General features: G+C 41.1%; 3 pseudogenes across 3 annotated transcripts in view; 1 reads left to right on the top strand and 2 right to left on the bottom strand.

The window, feature by feature from the left end:
* Positions 1-14396, bottom strand: part of LOC307065619 (centrosomal protein of 78 kDa-like) — a 203874-nt pseudogene that overhangs the window by 87846 nt on the left and 101632 nt on the right. The gene's annotated exons all lie outside the window — the stretch shown is intronic.
* The window catches only part of LOC307048610 (centrosomal protein of 78 kDa-like), a 148507-nt pseudogene that overhangs the window by 68239 nt on the left and 65872 nt on the right, over positions 1-14396 (bottom strand). The window lies entirely within an intron of this gene.
* Positions 1-14396, top strand: part of LOC307066860 (U3 small nucleolar RNA-associated protein 25 homolog) — a 28099-nt pseudogene that overhangs the window by 10449 nt on the left and 3254 nt on the right. Inside the window, exons 7-11 of the transcript in view lie at positions 568-787; positions 8126-8328; positions 9510-9692; positions 9829-9941; positions 10666-10911. The product of the transcript in view is annotated as a U3 small nucleolar RNA-associated protein 25 homolog (transcript). The remainder of the gene's footprint in view (positions 1-567; positions 788-8125; positions 8329-9509; positions 9693-9828; positions 9942-10665; positions 10912-14396) is intronic.

Consider the following 14396-nt stretch of genomic DNA (forward strand, 5'->3'; position numbering starts at 1 on the left):
AACTAAGTTCTGTGGGAGACAGAAATGAGTAAAATTTCTTGTCCTCAAAGAGCTTTGTGTGTTTATGCCCTTGGGTTTTTGCTAATGGACTTACCTCAAAAAGTATTTCTGGGCTTCCCTGGTGGCGCAGTGGTTGAGAGTCCGCCTGCCGATGCAGGGGACACGGGTTCGTGCCCCGGTCCGGGAAGATCCCACATGCCGCGGAGCGGCTGGGACCGTGAGCCATGGCCGCTGAGCCTGCGCGTCCGGAGCCTGTGCTCCGCAGCGGGAGAGGCCACAACAGTGAGAGGCCCACGTACCGCAAAAAAAATTTCTACATTCTGCTTAAGAATTGCGCCCCCCACCCCAAGGAGCCATGAGATTGAAGTCCATAGGACATGGTGCTGTGGGTCGGAAAGATGCTCAGCCTTCAGTACTGAGTCAGGTCCTGTGTAAAGGGGGTGACACGGATGTGGTCCTTGGCCAGGGGCTGTGGAACGGAGGGCTCCTTAGGTCCCCAGCAGGCTCACCTCGAGCTGTCCTTCCTTCCCCGTGCCCCTCCAAGGCTGCCCATCACTCCCTCCACAGGTGCTGATAGTGGTGCCATTCCGGGAAGCTGCTTTGCGGGTGGTACAGCTCTTCATCAGTCTTCTTGAGGGCGACAGCAAGAAGAAAATAATTGTAAGCAACAAAAAGAGGTTTAATGGAGAGTATGGCTCAGATCCCAAGGAGAGACCACCCAACCTGAAGAGGCCTGAGGATTATGAAGCTGTATTTGTCGGCAACATCGATGACCACTTCAGGACTGGTAATTCCTCCTTGTCAAAACTGAGACCCTGAGGGACCTGAGGTGTGAGGTGCACATAGCTGGAAGCTAGAAGCCTGGAATTAGGCATTCTTTCAGAGGGTCACTGTCTCAGCCTCCTAGCAGAACCAGGACGCATTTGAGACCACTCGTCTGCCAGGGGAGAGTCTTGCCTTGGCTAATGGGGTACATACTTGGCTAATGGGATGGAGTGTCTGTGAAGGCATGTATGAAAGGCACCTGCATGTTTATAACAAATGTCTCAGCATGCCTATAGCTGGTAGCTCACAGTCAATGCTACAGGGCTTCTTCGGGGAGTTGGAGGTGATGGGGCTGGGTGGGTCAGCCTGGGGAAGATGAATAAACTAGAGCATCTGTACGTAATGGACTTCCCTCCTGCCTGCCATGTGGAGTGCCCACACCTGAATTATCTCCACTCTGGACTTACTGACTCCCCCCCAGCTTTGCACATTTTTGCTTGTTTGTCATTCAGCTCCCATGTACTTGGTTGCTTGTTCATTGAAAAAGTTCCTGGAAAATATTTATTAGTCACGTATGCCCATTTACCACTTATTAAGCATCTACTATGTGCCAGGCACTGTTAAGCTGGAGATATGGAATTAAAAGTTACTGTTAAGCAAGTCCAGCCTTAAGACAAATCAGACAGTATGGGATGAGATGTGTTACGGTTAGAGGATAGTGGGTGTTCTAGTTAAAGTATTTAAAGCAAATATCCTTACTCAAAATGGGCTCAGGACTGTTAGGGAAGGCCTTCTGTTGGAGGTACCATCCATACTAAGTTGAAACCTGAGTCAGATTTAGCCAGGTACAAAGTGGAGCGATGAGAGTGGAAGAAAAAGTTTCAGACAGGAAACGGCAAGTGTGGAGGCATCAGGGTGAATAAACCGGCATGACTTAGGATTCAGAGGCTTTAGCATGGCTGGAGTGTGCAGTGCAAGGGGATTAGAGCTTATGGTTAGTTTTAAACATATGCAGGCGGCCAACAAGGAGCTGATAAATCAGTCTTTTGTTTAATTGATATATAATTGACATATTAGTTTCAGGTGTACAACATAGTGATTCAATGTCTATATACCTTACAAACTTATCACAACAATAAGTAAAGTTACCGTTTGTCACCATACAAAGTTAATGCAGTATTATTGACTGTATTCCCCATGGCATACATTGGATCCCTGTGACCTGTTCACTTTATAACTGGAAGTTTTATACCTCCTGATCTCCCCCATCCATTTTGCCCACCCTCCAACCCTGCCCTCCCTGCTGGCAACCACCAGTCTGTTCTCTGTATCCGTCTGGTTTTTTGTTTTTTAGATTCCACATATAAGTGAAATCACATGCTGTTGATATTTGTCTTTGTCTGACTTATTTCACTTACTGTGATACCCTCAAGGTCTATCCTTGTTGTCGCAGGTGGCAAGATTTCATTCATTTATGGCTCAGTAATATTCCATTGTGTGTGTGTGTGTGTGTGTGTGTGTGTGTGTGTGTACACACCACATCTTTATCCATTCATCATCTGTGGACACTTAGGCTGCTTCCATATTCCATATTTTGGCTATTATAAATGTTGCATTGAACGTAGGAGTGCATATATCTTTTTGAATTAGTGGGTTTTTTTCTTTGGATAAACACCCAGAAGTTGAATTGCTCAATTGTATGGTGATTCTATTTTTAATTTTTGAAGAACATCCATACTGTTTTCCATAGTGGCCGCACCAATTTACATTTCCACTAACAATGCACACGGGTTCCCTTTTCTCCACATCTTTGCCAGCATTTGTTATTTCTTGTCTTTTGGATAAGACCTATTCTGACAGGTTTGAGGTGATATCTCATTGTGGTTTTTTTTCTCTCTGTGCTTTGGTTAATAGCAACTTATAATACATGGTGGCTGTAAGAATTTATAACTCCAAAATCACAGCCTATCATTTTATATTATTTCATTTTGATCACAGCACTTACTAGCCACCTGATACATTCTTCTTCTTTTTTTTTTTTTTAATTGGAGTAGGTATAGTTGATTTACAATGTTGTGCTCATTTCTGCTGTACGGCAGTGACTCAGTTATACACATATATACATCCTTTTTTATATTCTTTTGCATTATGGCATATCCCAGGAGATTGGATATAGTTCCCTGTGCTATACAGTAGGACCTTGTTGTTTACCCATTCTAAAGGTAATAGTTTGCATCAACTAACCCCAGACTCTCAATCCATCCCTTTCCCCACCCCTGACCTTGGCAACCACAGGTCTGTGAGTCTGTTTCTGTTTTGTAGATAGGTTCATTTGTGCCATATTTTAGATTTCATATATACGTGATATCATATGGTATTTGTCTTTCTCTTTCTGACAGACTCCTCTTAGTATGATAATCTGTAGTTGCATCCATGTTGCTGCCAAATGGCATTATTTTGTTCATGTTTATGACTGAGTAGTATTCCATTGTATATATGTATCACATCTTTATCCATTCATCTGTCAATGGACATTTAGGTTGTTTCCATGTCTTGGCTATTGTGAATAGTGCTGCTATGAACATAGGGGTGCATGTATCTTTTTGAATTATAGTTTTGTCCAGATATATGCCCAGGAGTGGGATTGCTGGATCATATGGTAATTATATTTTTAGTTTTCCAAGGAAACTCCATACTGTTTTCCATAGTGACTGCACCAACTTACATTCCCAACAACAGTGTAGGAGGGTTCCCTTCTCTCCACACCCTCTCCAGCATTTGTTATTTGTAGACTTTTTAATGATGGCCATTCTGACCAGTGTGAGATGGTACCTCATTGTAGTTTTGATTTCTCATTGTGATTTTGATTTGCATTTTCCTGATGATGAGTGATGTTGAGCATCTCTACATTTGACTGTTGGCTATCAGTACGACTTCTTTGGAAAAATGTCTATTCAGGTCCTCTTTTTTTTTTTTTTGCAGTACGCGGGCCTCTCACTGTTGTGGCCTCTCCCATTGCGGAGCGCAGGCTCCGGACGCGCAGGCTCAGCGGCCATGGCTCACGGGCCTAGCCGCTCCACGGCACGTGGGATCTTTCCAGACCAGGGCACGAACCCATATCCCCTGCATCGGCAGGCGGACTCTTAACCACTGCGCCACCAGGGAAGCCCTGTTTGGGGTTTTTTGATAATGAGTTACATGAGTTCTTTATATATTTTGGATCTTAACCCCTTACTAGATTTGCAAATATCCTCTCCCATTCAGTAGATTGCCTTTTTGTTTCATTGATGGTTTCCATCGCTGTGCACAAGCTTTTTAGTTTGATGTAGTCCCATTTGTTTATTTTTGGTTTCATTGCCCTTGCCTGTGGAGTCAGATCCAAAAAAATATTGCTAAGACTGTTGTCAGGGAAGTTACTGCCTATGTTTTCTTCTGGGAGTTCTGTGGTTTTCAGGTCTTATGTTCAAGTCTTTAATCCATTTTGAGTTGATTTTTGTAGATGGTGTAAGCTAGTGGTCCAGTTTCATTCTTTTGCATGTAGCTGTCTAGTTTTCCCATCACCATTTGTTGATGAGACTGTCTTTTCTGCATTGTATATTCTTGTCTCCTTTGTCATAGATTAATTGACCATATAAATATGGATTTCTTTCTGGGCTCTCTGTTCTGTTGATCTGTGTCTGTTTTTGTGCTATTACCGTACAATTTTGATTACTGTAGACTTGTAGTGTAGTTTAAAATCAGGGAGTGTTATACCTTCAGCTTTGTTCTTCTTTCTCATAATCAGTTTGGCTATTCAGGATCCTTTGCAACTCTGTACAAATTTTAGGATTATTCTAGTTTTATGAAAAATGTCATGGGTATTTTGATAAGGATTGCATTAAATCTGTAGATTTCTTTGGGTAGTATGGACTTTGTTTTTGAATTTTCTTTCTTTCTTTATACAGCAGGTTCTTATTAGTTATCCATTTAATACATATTAGTATATACATGTCAGTCCCAATCTCCCAATTCATCACACCCCCACCCCCACCCCCACTTTCCCCCCTTGGTGTCCAGTATGGACATTTTAACAGTACTAAGTCTTCCAATCTATGAGCATGGTGTATTTTTTCATGCTTCTGTCATCTTTAATTTCTTTCATCAATACCTTGTAGTTTTCCAAGTACAAGTTTTTTACCTTCTTGGTTAGATTTTTTTCTAGGTAGTTTATTCTTTTTGATGCTATTGTAAATGGATTGTTTTCTTAATTTCTCTTTCTAATAGTTCATTATTAATGTATATAAACACAACAGATTTTTGTTAACTTTGTATCCTGCAACATTACTAAATTTATTTATTAGTTCTGACAGTTTTTCGGTGGAGTCTTTAGGGTTTTCTCCATAAAGTATCATGTCATCTGCAAATAGTCAGTTTTACTTCCTCCTTTCCAATTTGGTTATCTTTTATTTCTTTTTCTTGCCTAGTTGCTGTGGCTAGGATTTCCAATACTATGTTGAATAAAAGTGGCAGAAGTGTGCATCCTTGTCTTGTTCCTGATTTTAGAGGAAATGCTTTCAGCTTTTCACCACTGAATATGATGTTAGCTGTGGGTTTATCGTATATGCCTTTGTTATGTTGAGATACGTTCCCTCTATACCCACTTTGTCAACCCATCCTTGCATCCCTGGAATAAATTCTACTTGATTATAGTGTATGGTCCTTTTAATGTATTGTTGGATTCAGTTTGCTAATAATTTGTCAAGGATTTTTGCATCTGTGTTTATCAGGCATAGTAGCCTGTACATTTCTTTTTTTGTGGTGTTTCAGTATCAGGGTTATGCTGGCCTCATAAAATGAGTTTGGAAGTGTTTCCGCCTCTTCAGTTTTTTGAAATATGTTTGAGAAGGATAGGTATTAAATCTTCTTTAAGTATTTCGTAGAATTTATCATGAAGCTCTCTGGTCCTGGTCTTTTGTTTTGGGGGAGCTTTTTGATTACTGATTCAATCACATTACTAGTAATTGATCTATTCACATTTTCTGTTTCTTCATGATTCAGTTTTAGAAGATTGTGTGTTTCTAGGAATTTATGTATTTCTTCTAGGTTATCTGACTTGTTGGTGTATAATTGTTTGTAGTAGTCTCTTATGATACTTTGTATTTCTATAGTGTCAGTTATAGCTTCTCTTTCATTTCTGATTTTATTTGGGCCCCTTCTCTTTTTTTCTTGAGTCTGACTAAAGGTTTGTTAATTTTGTTTATCTTTTCACAGAACCAGCTCTTAGTTTCATTGATCTTTTTTTTTTGTCTCCATTTCATTTATTCAGTATTTCTCATCTGACTTCTATTATTTCCTTCCTTCTTTGTTGGAAGTTTTTTCCTTTCAGCATATTTGAACATATCATGCCATCTCCTTCTGGACCACAAAGTTTCTGATGAAAAATCAGCTGATATTCTTATGGGGATTCCCTTGTCTGTAATTAGTTGTTTTTCTCTTGCTGCTTAAGATTCCCTCTTTACCTTTGACTTTTAACATATTAATTATAATGTGTCTTGGTATGAATCTCCTTGGGTTCATTTTGTTTGGGACTCTTGGTTCTTGCTGGACCTGAATGTCTGTTTCCTTCACCACGTTAGGGACATTTTTAGCCATTATTTCTTCAGATAAGTTTTCTGCCCCTTTCTTTCTCTGTCCTCCTTCTGGGACCCCTATAATGTGGATGTTAGTGCCCCTTTCTCTCTCTTCTTCTGCGACCCCTTAACACCGATGATAGTACACTTGATGTTGTCCCACAGTTCCCTTAAACTGTCCTCATATTTTAAAAATATTTTTTCTCTTTGCTGTTCTGTTGGGGTGATTTCTACTGCCTTGTCTGCCAGGTCACTGATCTGTTCTTTTCTACCATCTAGTCTGCTGTTGATTCCCTCTAGTGTATTTTTCAGTTCAATTATTATAATCTTCAGCTGTGTGAGTTCTGTTTAGAACTTTCTTATATTCTGTCTCTTTCTTGAGTTTCTCACTGTGTTCGTTCATTCATCTCCCAAGTTTGGTGAGCATCTTTAGGACTATGACTTTGAATTCTTTATCAGATAAATCACTTACATCTGTTTCATTAAATATTTTTTCTGGGGTTTTATCTTCTTCCTTCATTTGGAACATGTTCCTCTGCTTCCTCATTTTGCTTGACTCTCCGTGTTTGTTTCTGTGTATTATGCAAAACAGTTACTGCCCCGTCTTGAAGGAGTGGCCCTGTGTGGGAGATGAACTGTATTTTTAACTTTTTCCTAGTTCTTGGTCGTCTTATAAACTGTTTGTTTCACTCCCATGGAGTCTAGAAATGCAGTCCCACCCCCATCTGCCTGAGCCTGGTGCTCAAGGAGTGTCCCCTGTGTGGGCTACATGCGATTGTTGCCTCAGGTCGTGTCCCGCGAGTGGCATGAGATGGGGTAGGCGTGGCTGCTCGTTGTCCATGTTTGTCAGTGCTGCACACAGGCAGTGCAGGGCCGTGGGGTAGGGGGTACTCACCCACCACCACTGTTAGCAACTTAGAGTGAGAGTGCAAAAAAGTGGCACCCACCAGTGCCATCAAGGTAGAGGGAATTTGTAAAAATGGCATCTGCCAGCATTCTGTCCCCAGAGAGAGTCCCAGCCAACTTCTGCCCCTCTGGTAGATGCTTTAAGATTAGCAAGTGAATCTCCTTCACATATGATCTGGGCTCTTTACAGACTGCTACTTGTTGCTTAGGAAAGAGATGTGGGCAGGAAATATAAATTTTTGTGATGATAATGTTAAAGCCATAATTAGTGAATATATTTATCCAAAGCTTTATGTAGAGTGAAAGAGAACTTGTGGGTGAATCCAGGGATTTGTTGAAGAGCTCTTTGAATATGGAAAAATAGATAAGGACCAGGTCAGTAATAGAAGTAAGTGTTAAAGTGATAGAAACCACCAGTAAGGAAAAGAACATTTCAAGGAGGGTGTGCTTATGCATTCGTGACAAGAAACACTAAAGTGCCATTGAATTGGTAACTGAGAGCTGTTGGTGACCTTGGCAAGAGTCATTTCAGTGGTGTCCTGAGACTCAGAGGGAGATTGCAGTACATTAAGGAGTGAGTGGGAGATTTTAAAGTAGAGATAATTTTTTGGAAGGTTTGCCAGTGAAGGAAAAGAAGAGGGTGGGAGCTAGAAGGGACCGTAGATGCAAAGGAGGGATGATGATGATGACGATGATGATTTTAATAATTAAAGCAGTTTGAGCACAATTACATGCAAAGGGGAAGATGTGGAAGGTACAAGGGGAGGCTGCAGTTTGAGAGGGTGGAAGCTAATGGCTTGGTGGTGACTCATGAACTGATGTGTGCTTGGCTGTTTTGTGTATAGGGGTAGCAATACTGCAGAGAAGCATCCGACTTTATGCCCCCTTCTATTCGTCAGACATCCTCATTGCCTCCCCTCTGGGCTTGAGGACCATCATTGGTGGAGAAGGAGAGAAGAAGAGAGATTTTGACTTTCTGTCTTCTATTGAGCTTCTCGTCATTGATCAAGCTGACATTTACCTGATGCAGAACTGGGAGCATGTCTTGGTAATGCTGGTCATTAACATTTAGAGACAAGAAGCTCAGTGGTTTGAGTCTGAAATGGTTATTAAAGTCCAGATTAAAACTCAGCTTGGAAATGGAAATATTCCACATTTTCCAATTTGAAAACGGGAAATGTTGTCCCCTCTTCTACCCACAAGTTGGTCAGTAAAGTATCCAGAAAGATAAAAATTCTTGTCAACATTTTCAAATCTCCAGAAAAGATTTCTTCCCCTTAAAAGTTGCTTCTAGTAATAGACCAGTTTAGTGTGGTTGGTTGGTTGGTTGGTTGGTTGGTTGGTTGATTGAAATCCCTCCTCACCAGGAATGTTTTTATCTAAAATAGTTCCTCCTATTTATGCTCGTTCTCTTTTGTTTGGTCTTCAGTGGAGATGGAAAACATTGCTCATGATTTCTTAATTTGTGATGTTTTACAGAGAAACGTAAGATGTTTTTGTCCCCCTACTGTAATTTGTACTATGATTTTTTTTCTCCCTCTCAACATACTCTGCAATGTTTTGGGGTTTAGGATTGTGCTTTGGAACAATCCTCATCACAGAACTATAGGTTTATTTTTATAAGGCATGTGAGAATTTACCTTTTCTACAACCCCAGGACTTGGAGTAAGTTTGGGACAGATAAAGGGGAGTACTTATTTATAAAGTAGGGAATAAACTTATAGTACTTGTGACCCTTCAATATACATTACAAGGTAAAAATATGATTAAAATAGGAAAGGCACGTCGATGGTTGAGTCATCTTTATTTTGAGCAAAAGGCACATGTAGTCACTCAGGGAATTTTCTAACGTTTTGGGAACCAAGTCATGGAAGGACAGCAGCTCTGTTTTCCATGTCATTTCCCTTCTTGTCCAAGTCTGGAACTGAGTGGCTTATAGAGTGACCAGAGTGGCATTTCAGAATTTCCTTTAAAAGAAATATTCTGTATAGGTAGCATCTTGATCCTTTTTGAAAGATCCACAAGGTGGCCAGTTTGAGCTTTTCTTCTTGTTCGCTTGACTATGGGCAAGTCACTCACCCATCTGAGCCTGTTTTCTTGTTGTAATTTGGGAGATGATAGTATCTACTTCATGGGGTTAAATAAGATGATGGGCTTATAGAAAGGTTAGCAACGCCCAACAGGTTAAGTGTTCAATAAGTATTAATGGAGTATTATTTCTGCTCAAAGCATTTGATGAACCACATGAACCTACTGCCCTTGGACTCACATGGGGTGGACTTTTCTCGAGTGCGCATGTGGAACCCCAATAATTGGTCCAAGTACTATCGTCAGACGCTGCTGTTTGGGGTCCTGCAGGATGCCCAGATCAACTCTGTGTTCAACAAGTACTGCGTCAATGTGCAAGGCCAGGTGGGTTCTCTCCTTCTTTCTCTGAATTTTCATGAAGTATTGTGTATTGTTTGGGTCATGAGGCAGAAGGAGAGGACAGCATTTGGTCAACAATGGGGATAGCTCACTTCCTAATGTTCTCACTGACTCCTGGCAGGTGGCTGTGAGGAATGTCCCGATGACAGGCTGCATCAGTCATGTCCTGGTGCAGCTCCCACATGTCTTCCAGAGGATGGAACCTGAAAACCTAGCTTCAGTGATTGATGCCAGGTACCCTCCCCTGTCCCATTGGATCCCTGGGGGGTCACAGAGAGGGATTTTACTTGGGCGTTCAAATTTAGAATTGTATTCCGTGTTGGCTTTCTTAGTTACCATTTACGAAATGAAATGAGATAATTGAATCCAATCATGCCACTGACAGAGGAGGACACTGAAGGCCAGAGAAATGGTGTGTTGTCCTAGTTCCAATAGTGTCAGGGTTAGTAAATCAAGGGTACTTTCCCCTAGACTGTGGCATTTTAAAATTACATTAATTTTTTAATGCCTCATGTCAACAACTTAATTCTAAGCCCTTCAGGGCAACAACTGTTTTTCTAATTCTCTATGTAATTTCCCCCTGTCTTCTCATTGTGTTTAGTCAGGGGACCCATGGTAGCAGAATGGTGCTTAACACATGGTAGGTGTTCAGTAATTATTTGTTGACTGACTGATTGACAACTGAATGAATGAATGATACAGTTACGTACTTCCTAGAATAATTCTCTGGGATATACAAGCATCACATCTATTCTTTATGATGAATAGTGTTGGCACTTACTTTTTGATGTGCTTAACAAGTTTTATCCCTATATAATCTCTTTGCAATGAGGTAGGCCAAATTGGCCTCTTAGGGGAGGTAGAAGGCGATTGTGACTTGCCCAGGGTCATGCAGTTGGCAGTGACACTATGGCTCACCTCTAGACCACTGACTCTGCCCTTTGCCTTTCCAAATCAGGTTTAACTTTTTCGTCAACAAGATTTTGCCTCAGTATCGTGATGCAGTCATGTCTCACACGCTTATCTATGTCCCCTCCTACTTTGACTTTGTGCGTCTCCGAAATTACTTCAAGAAGGAGGAACTGAACTTCACTCATATCTGCGAGTACACCCAGAAGTCTGGTGTCTCCAGGGCCAGACACTTCTTCCTTCAAGGAGAGAAGCAGTTCCTGCTCCTCACAGAGCACTTCCATTTCTACAAAAGGTAAAGTAGGGCCAGGTTTCAAGTGTCCTCTCTGGAGGGTCTGCTTCCAAGTGCATGGTGGGCTTTGCTGTGTTATAAGGTCCTCCCTTGCTTCACCTCCTGCAGACAAGCCAGAGTTTGGGGGGCTGGACAGACTTTTCTTGATTGGTTGGTTGGATTTCTTTCAAAATGGGCATTGTTGGAAAAGGTGGTAGAAACGAATGAGTGACTACAGCATAACCTGTATATAGATCTGGAGTGGGTCCATACTTAGGGTACCTCCTGTAGCTGTGGGTATACCCCTCAAGAAGGATATTACAGAGTTGAGCAGCTCTCAACTGAATACAGGAAAGGGAGGAACCTGTCGTAGAAGCACAGATGAAACACTGGGGACTGTGTGGTCTGTGGAGATGGAAGTTGAGTACAGGGTCAGTGTTCAGAAAGCTCTCATTTGTCCTGAGGCAGTGCACACACACTTCTGCACCAAGGAGAACCAGGACTAAGGGGCTCCTTGAAGTTTAGGAGAAGCAAAAGGTGAGGGGCTTAGAGGTGAGTATTTAAGGGCTTCAGGGTTTGCTTCTTGCTGGCATCATTATTTGCTTTGTTCCAGTGAGTTGTTGTTTTCATTCATGTTGGAAATGGTATTTTGGGGGAGTTTGCACTCAGCAGGTCTAAAGAGCCCTTAGTTTTCCAAAAGCTTGATACATCAAAGCAAGTCCTTTAAATGAAGTGGATGGATTGGAAAACTTCCCAGCGTGATTGTCTGTGAACTAAGCTGGGATGAAGACTGCTCTCAAGTAGCAGCTTTTCAAGGAGAGGGCATGATGTCAAAGGAGCCCTTTCTCTTAAGTAGGCAGGACAGTCTTCTGTCTTACACTGTTCATTTATTGACCAAACTGTTTTGTCCCCAAAGTCACTATAAAGACAAACCGAACACGTGCCATTAGCTTTGTACCCTGGACCAGGTTAGTGGGTGTTTAAGTTGAATGGAGATAATCTGCAACTGCCAATTATCTCAAGGTTCCCAGCTATAGATTTTTTTTGCTTGAGAGGTCACCAAGGTGATGATGGGTATTTTGATCTGCAGTGTCTTTGTGATTTGATTTTTTCATTTGACCTTGGGAAAAGTACATGTATTTTACACTTTAGTATCCAGCTTTAAAATTCTGTATTTATATTCTCTATGGAAGTAGGCCGTGTTAGACATATTGCAGTTCATTTGTGAGCTAGCAAAAAACTTTCATCCTGAGGATTTGTTTTCTTTGGGGAGATGAAACCAGTAGAATCTTAGGATGGGATGGGCATTTGGTCATGATGGCCCTCCTGAGGGGAGGACAGTTCACAGTTCTTTCTCTGAGCATTATCAGTGGGTTAGCACAGGAAGGATTCTTAAGCAGGGGGCAATCAGAAACTCTGGAGGTAGGATTTCTGGAGGTGGGAAACGCTAGTGGGGTGTTTCTGAGTGCTCCCTGCCTCAGGGAGAACCCCAGTTATAGAAGTAACAGACCTCGTCTTTATAGACTGTATGCAGGAGCCAGCCTTGCAAGTCAGTTGTGGTTGCCTCATTTATCTTTAACAGTTGTCAGGTAACATAGACATCGGGAATGTCCTTAGTTTTAGGTCCTGTCACAGTGTTACGCCATATTTGTAGGGGTCACCGAAGACCCAAAGCACATACAGGAGAGGAGGAAGGCAGGGGAAGAGGTGCAGAAGGTCATGGGAATTGTTACTAACTGCCCCTCTGAAGAGGTTCTGGTCACGTGCTCTTATTTCCAGGAGATGCCTAGTCTCTACTGTGCACGAATTGGTACTAAGAGAGATTTTCTTGGGTTTTAAATATAATACCTATTGGAATTGGTTTTGTTGTTTTATTTTGCTTTAAAAATACTCTCATTATAAGAGTATTACACAATTATTGTAGAGAACCTAGAAAATCTAGGTTAAAAAAATGGGATCACCTATCATCTTACTGATATAAATACCCATTTTGGTGTATTTCTTTCCTGTCTCTTTGATGTAAAAAACATGTGCACGTGCACACACACACAGACACAGGCATTTTAAAAAGGACACCAACATTGGGATCACAGTGTACGCATTTGGATTTTTTTTCTTTTATCTTGAATGTTTCATGTGCTTATTGAAAAAAAGCTTAAATAAGTTAGCATTTTGGTATATACTTGTATGTTATGGATGTATTTTTAAGTTAATATATATATATAGTTCTACTATATCCTGCCCCCGCTCCAACTTTTTATTTGGGAAGATTTCATTTCAAAAGACATTGTAAGACTATCCCAGTGAACATCTCTAACTCCTTCCACTTAGGCTTCACCAGCTGTTAGCATTTTGCCACATTCTCATGCACCCACATTCTCTGTCTCTCCTTCTCTCTTTCCACTCACATCTCTTATTTTTTCTTCTTGAACCATTTGAGAGTAGATTATGGGAGGCTTCATGACACTTAACTCCTAAATCTTTCAGCCTGTAGAGCTTAAAAACAACATTCTTTTATCTAACCACAACACCATTAACATACCACTTGACATTACTGCAGTAATACCATCTAATATTTAGTCTGTATGCAAATTTTCCTAGTTGTTCCCAAAATGACTATTACAGCTGTTTCTCACCACCCCCCCACCCCAATCCAGGATTTAGTTAAGAATCCTACATTGCACTTGCGTGACATGTTTCTTTAGTCTATTTTAGCAGTTCTCAAGCAGGAGCAGTTTTGCTCCCCAAGGGACATTTGGAAATATCTGGAGACATTTTTGGTTGGTACAGTTGGAGGGTTATTCTAGTGGTCTAGTGGTTCAAGCGGGTCAAGGCCTGGGTGCTGCTAGACGTCCTACAGTGCACAGGACAGCCCTTACAACAAAGAATTACCTGGCTTAAAATGGCAGTAGTGCCAGGGTTAAGAAACGCTGATCTAGAATAATTCTCTTCCTTTGTTTCTTGCTGTGATACTGATATTTTTTGAAGAGTCCAGTCCAGTTTCCTGTAGAATGTCCCACATCTGGATTTGGCTGTTTTCTTATTATTTAGATCAGTGTTCCCAAACTTTGCTACATATTAGAATCCCCTTGGGGAGCTTTTAAAAATCTGAATGCCCTGGTCATACCCCAGTATCAATTAAATCATGGTGTTTGGGGATGGGGACCAATTACAGGTATTTTTAAAAAACAAATAGGTGATTGAGTGAGCATCAGAGTTCGGGGACCAAAGATTTAAACATTATTTTAGTAAGAATTCTACATAGAGGATATTGTGTACTTCCCCCTGCATCTCCTCAAGAGGCCCAGGGTGTCAGTTTGTCCCATTTTTGGTGATACTAAATGTAATCACTTGGTCAAGGTGTAGGTCTGCTAAATCTTTACATTGTAAAAATACCTTTTCTGTGTAATTATAAGTAACCTTTAAGGTGTGTATAGCATCCTTTTTAATGGTTGCATAGTGTTACATTGTATGGGTATATAATTAACCCAGTTTCCTTTTAATGGGCA

Source organism: Hyperoodon ampullatus, assembly GCF_949752795.1.
Source record: "Hyperoodon ampullatus genome assembly, chromosome: 2".
Lineage (NCBI taxonomy): Eukaryota > Metazoa > Chordata > Mammalia > Artiodactyla > Ziphiidae > Hyperoodon > Hyperoodon ampullatus.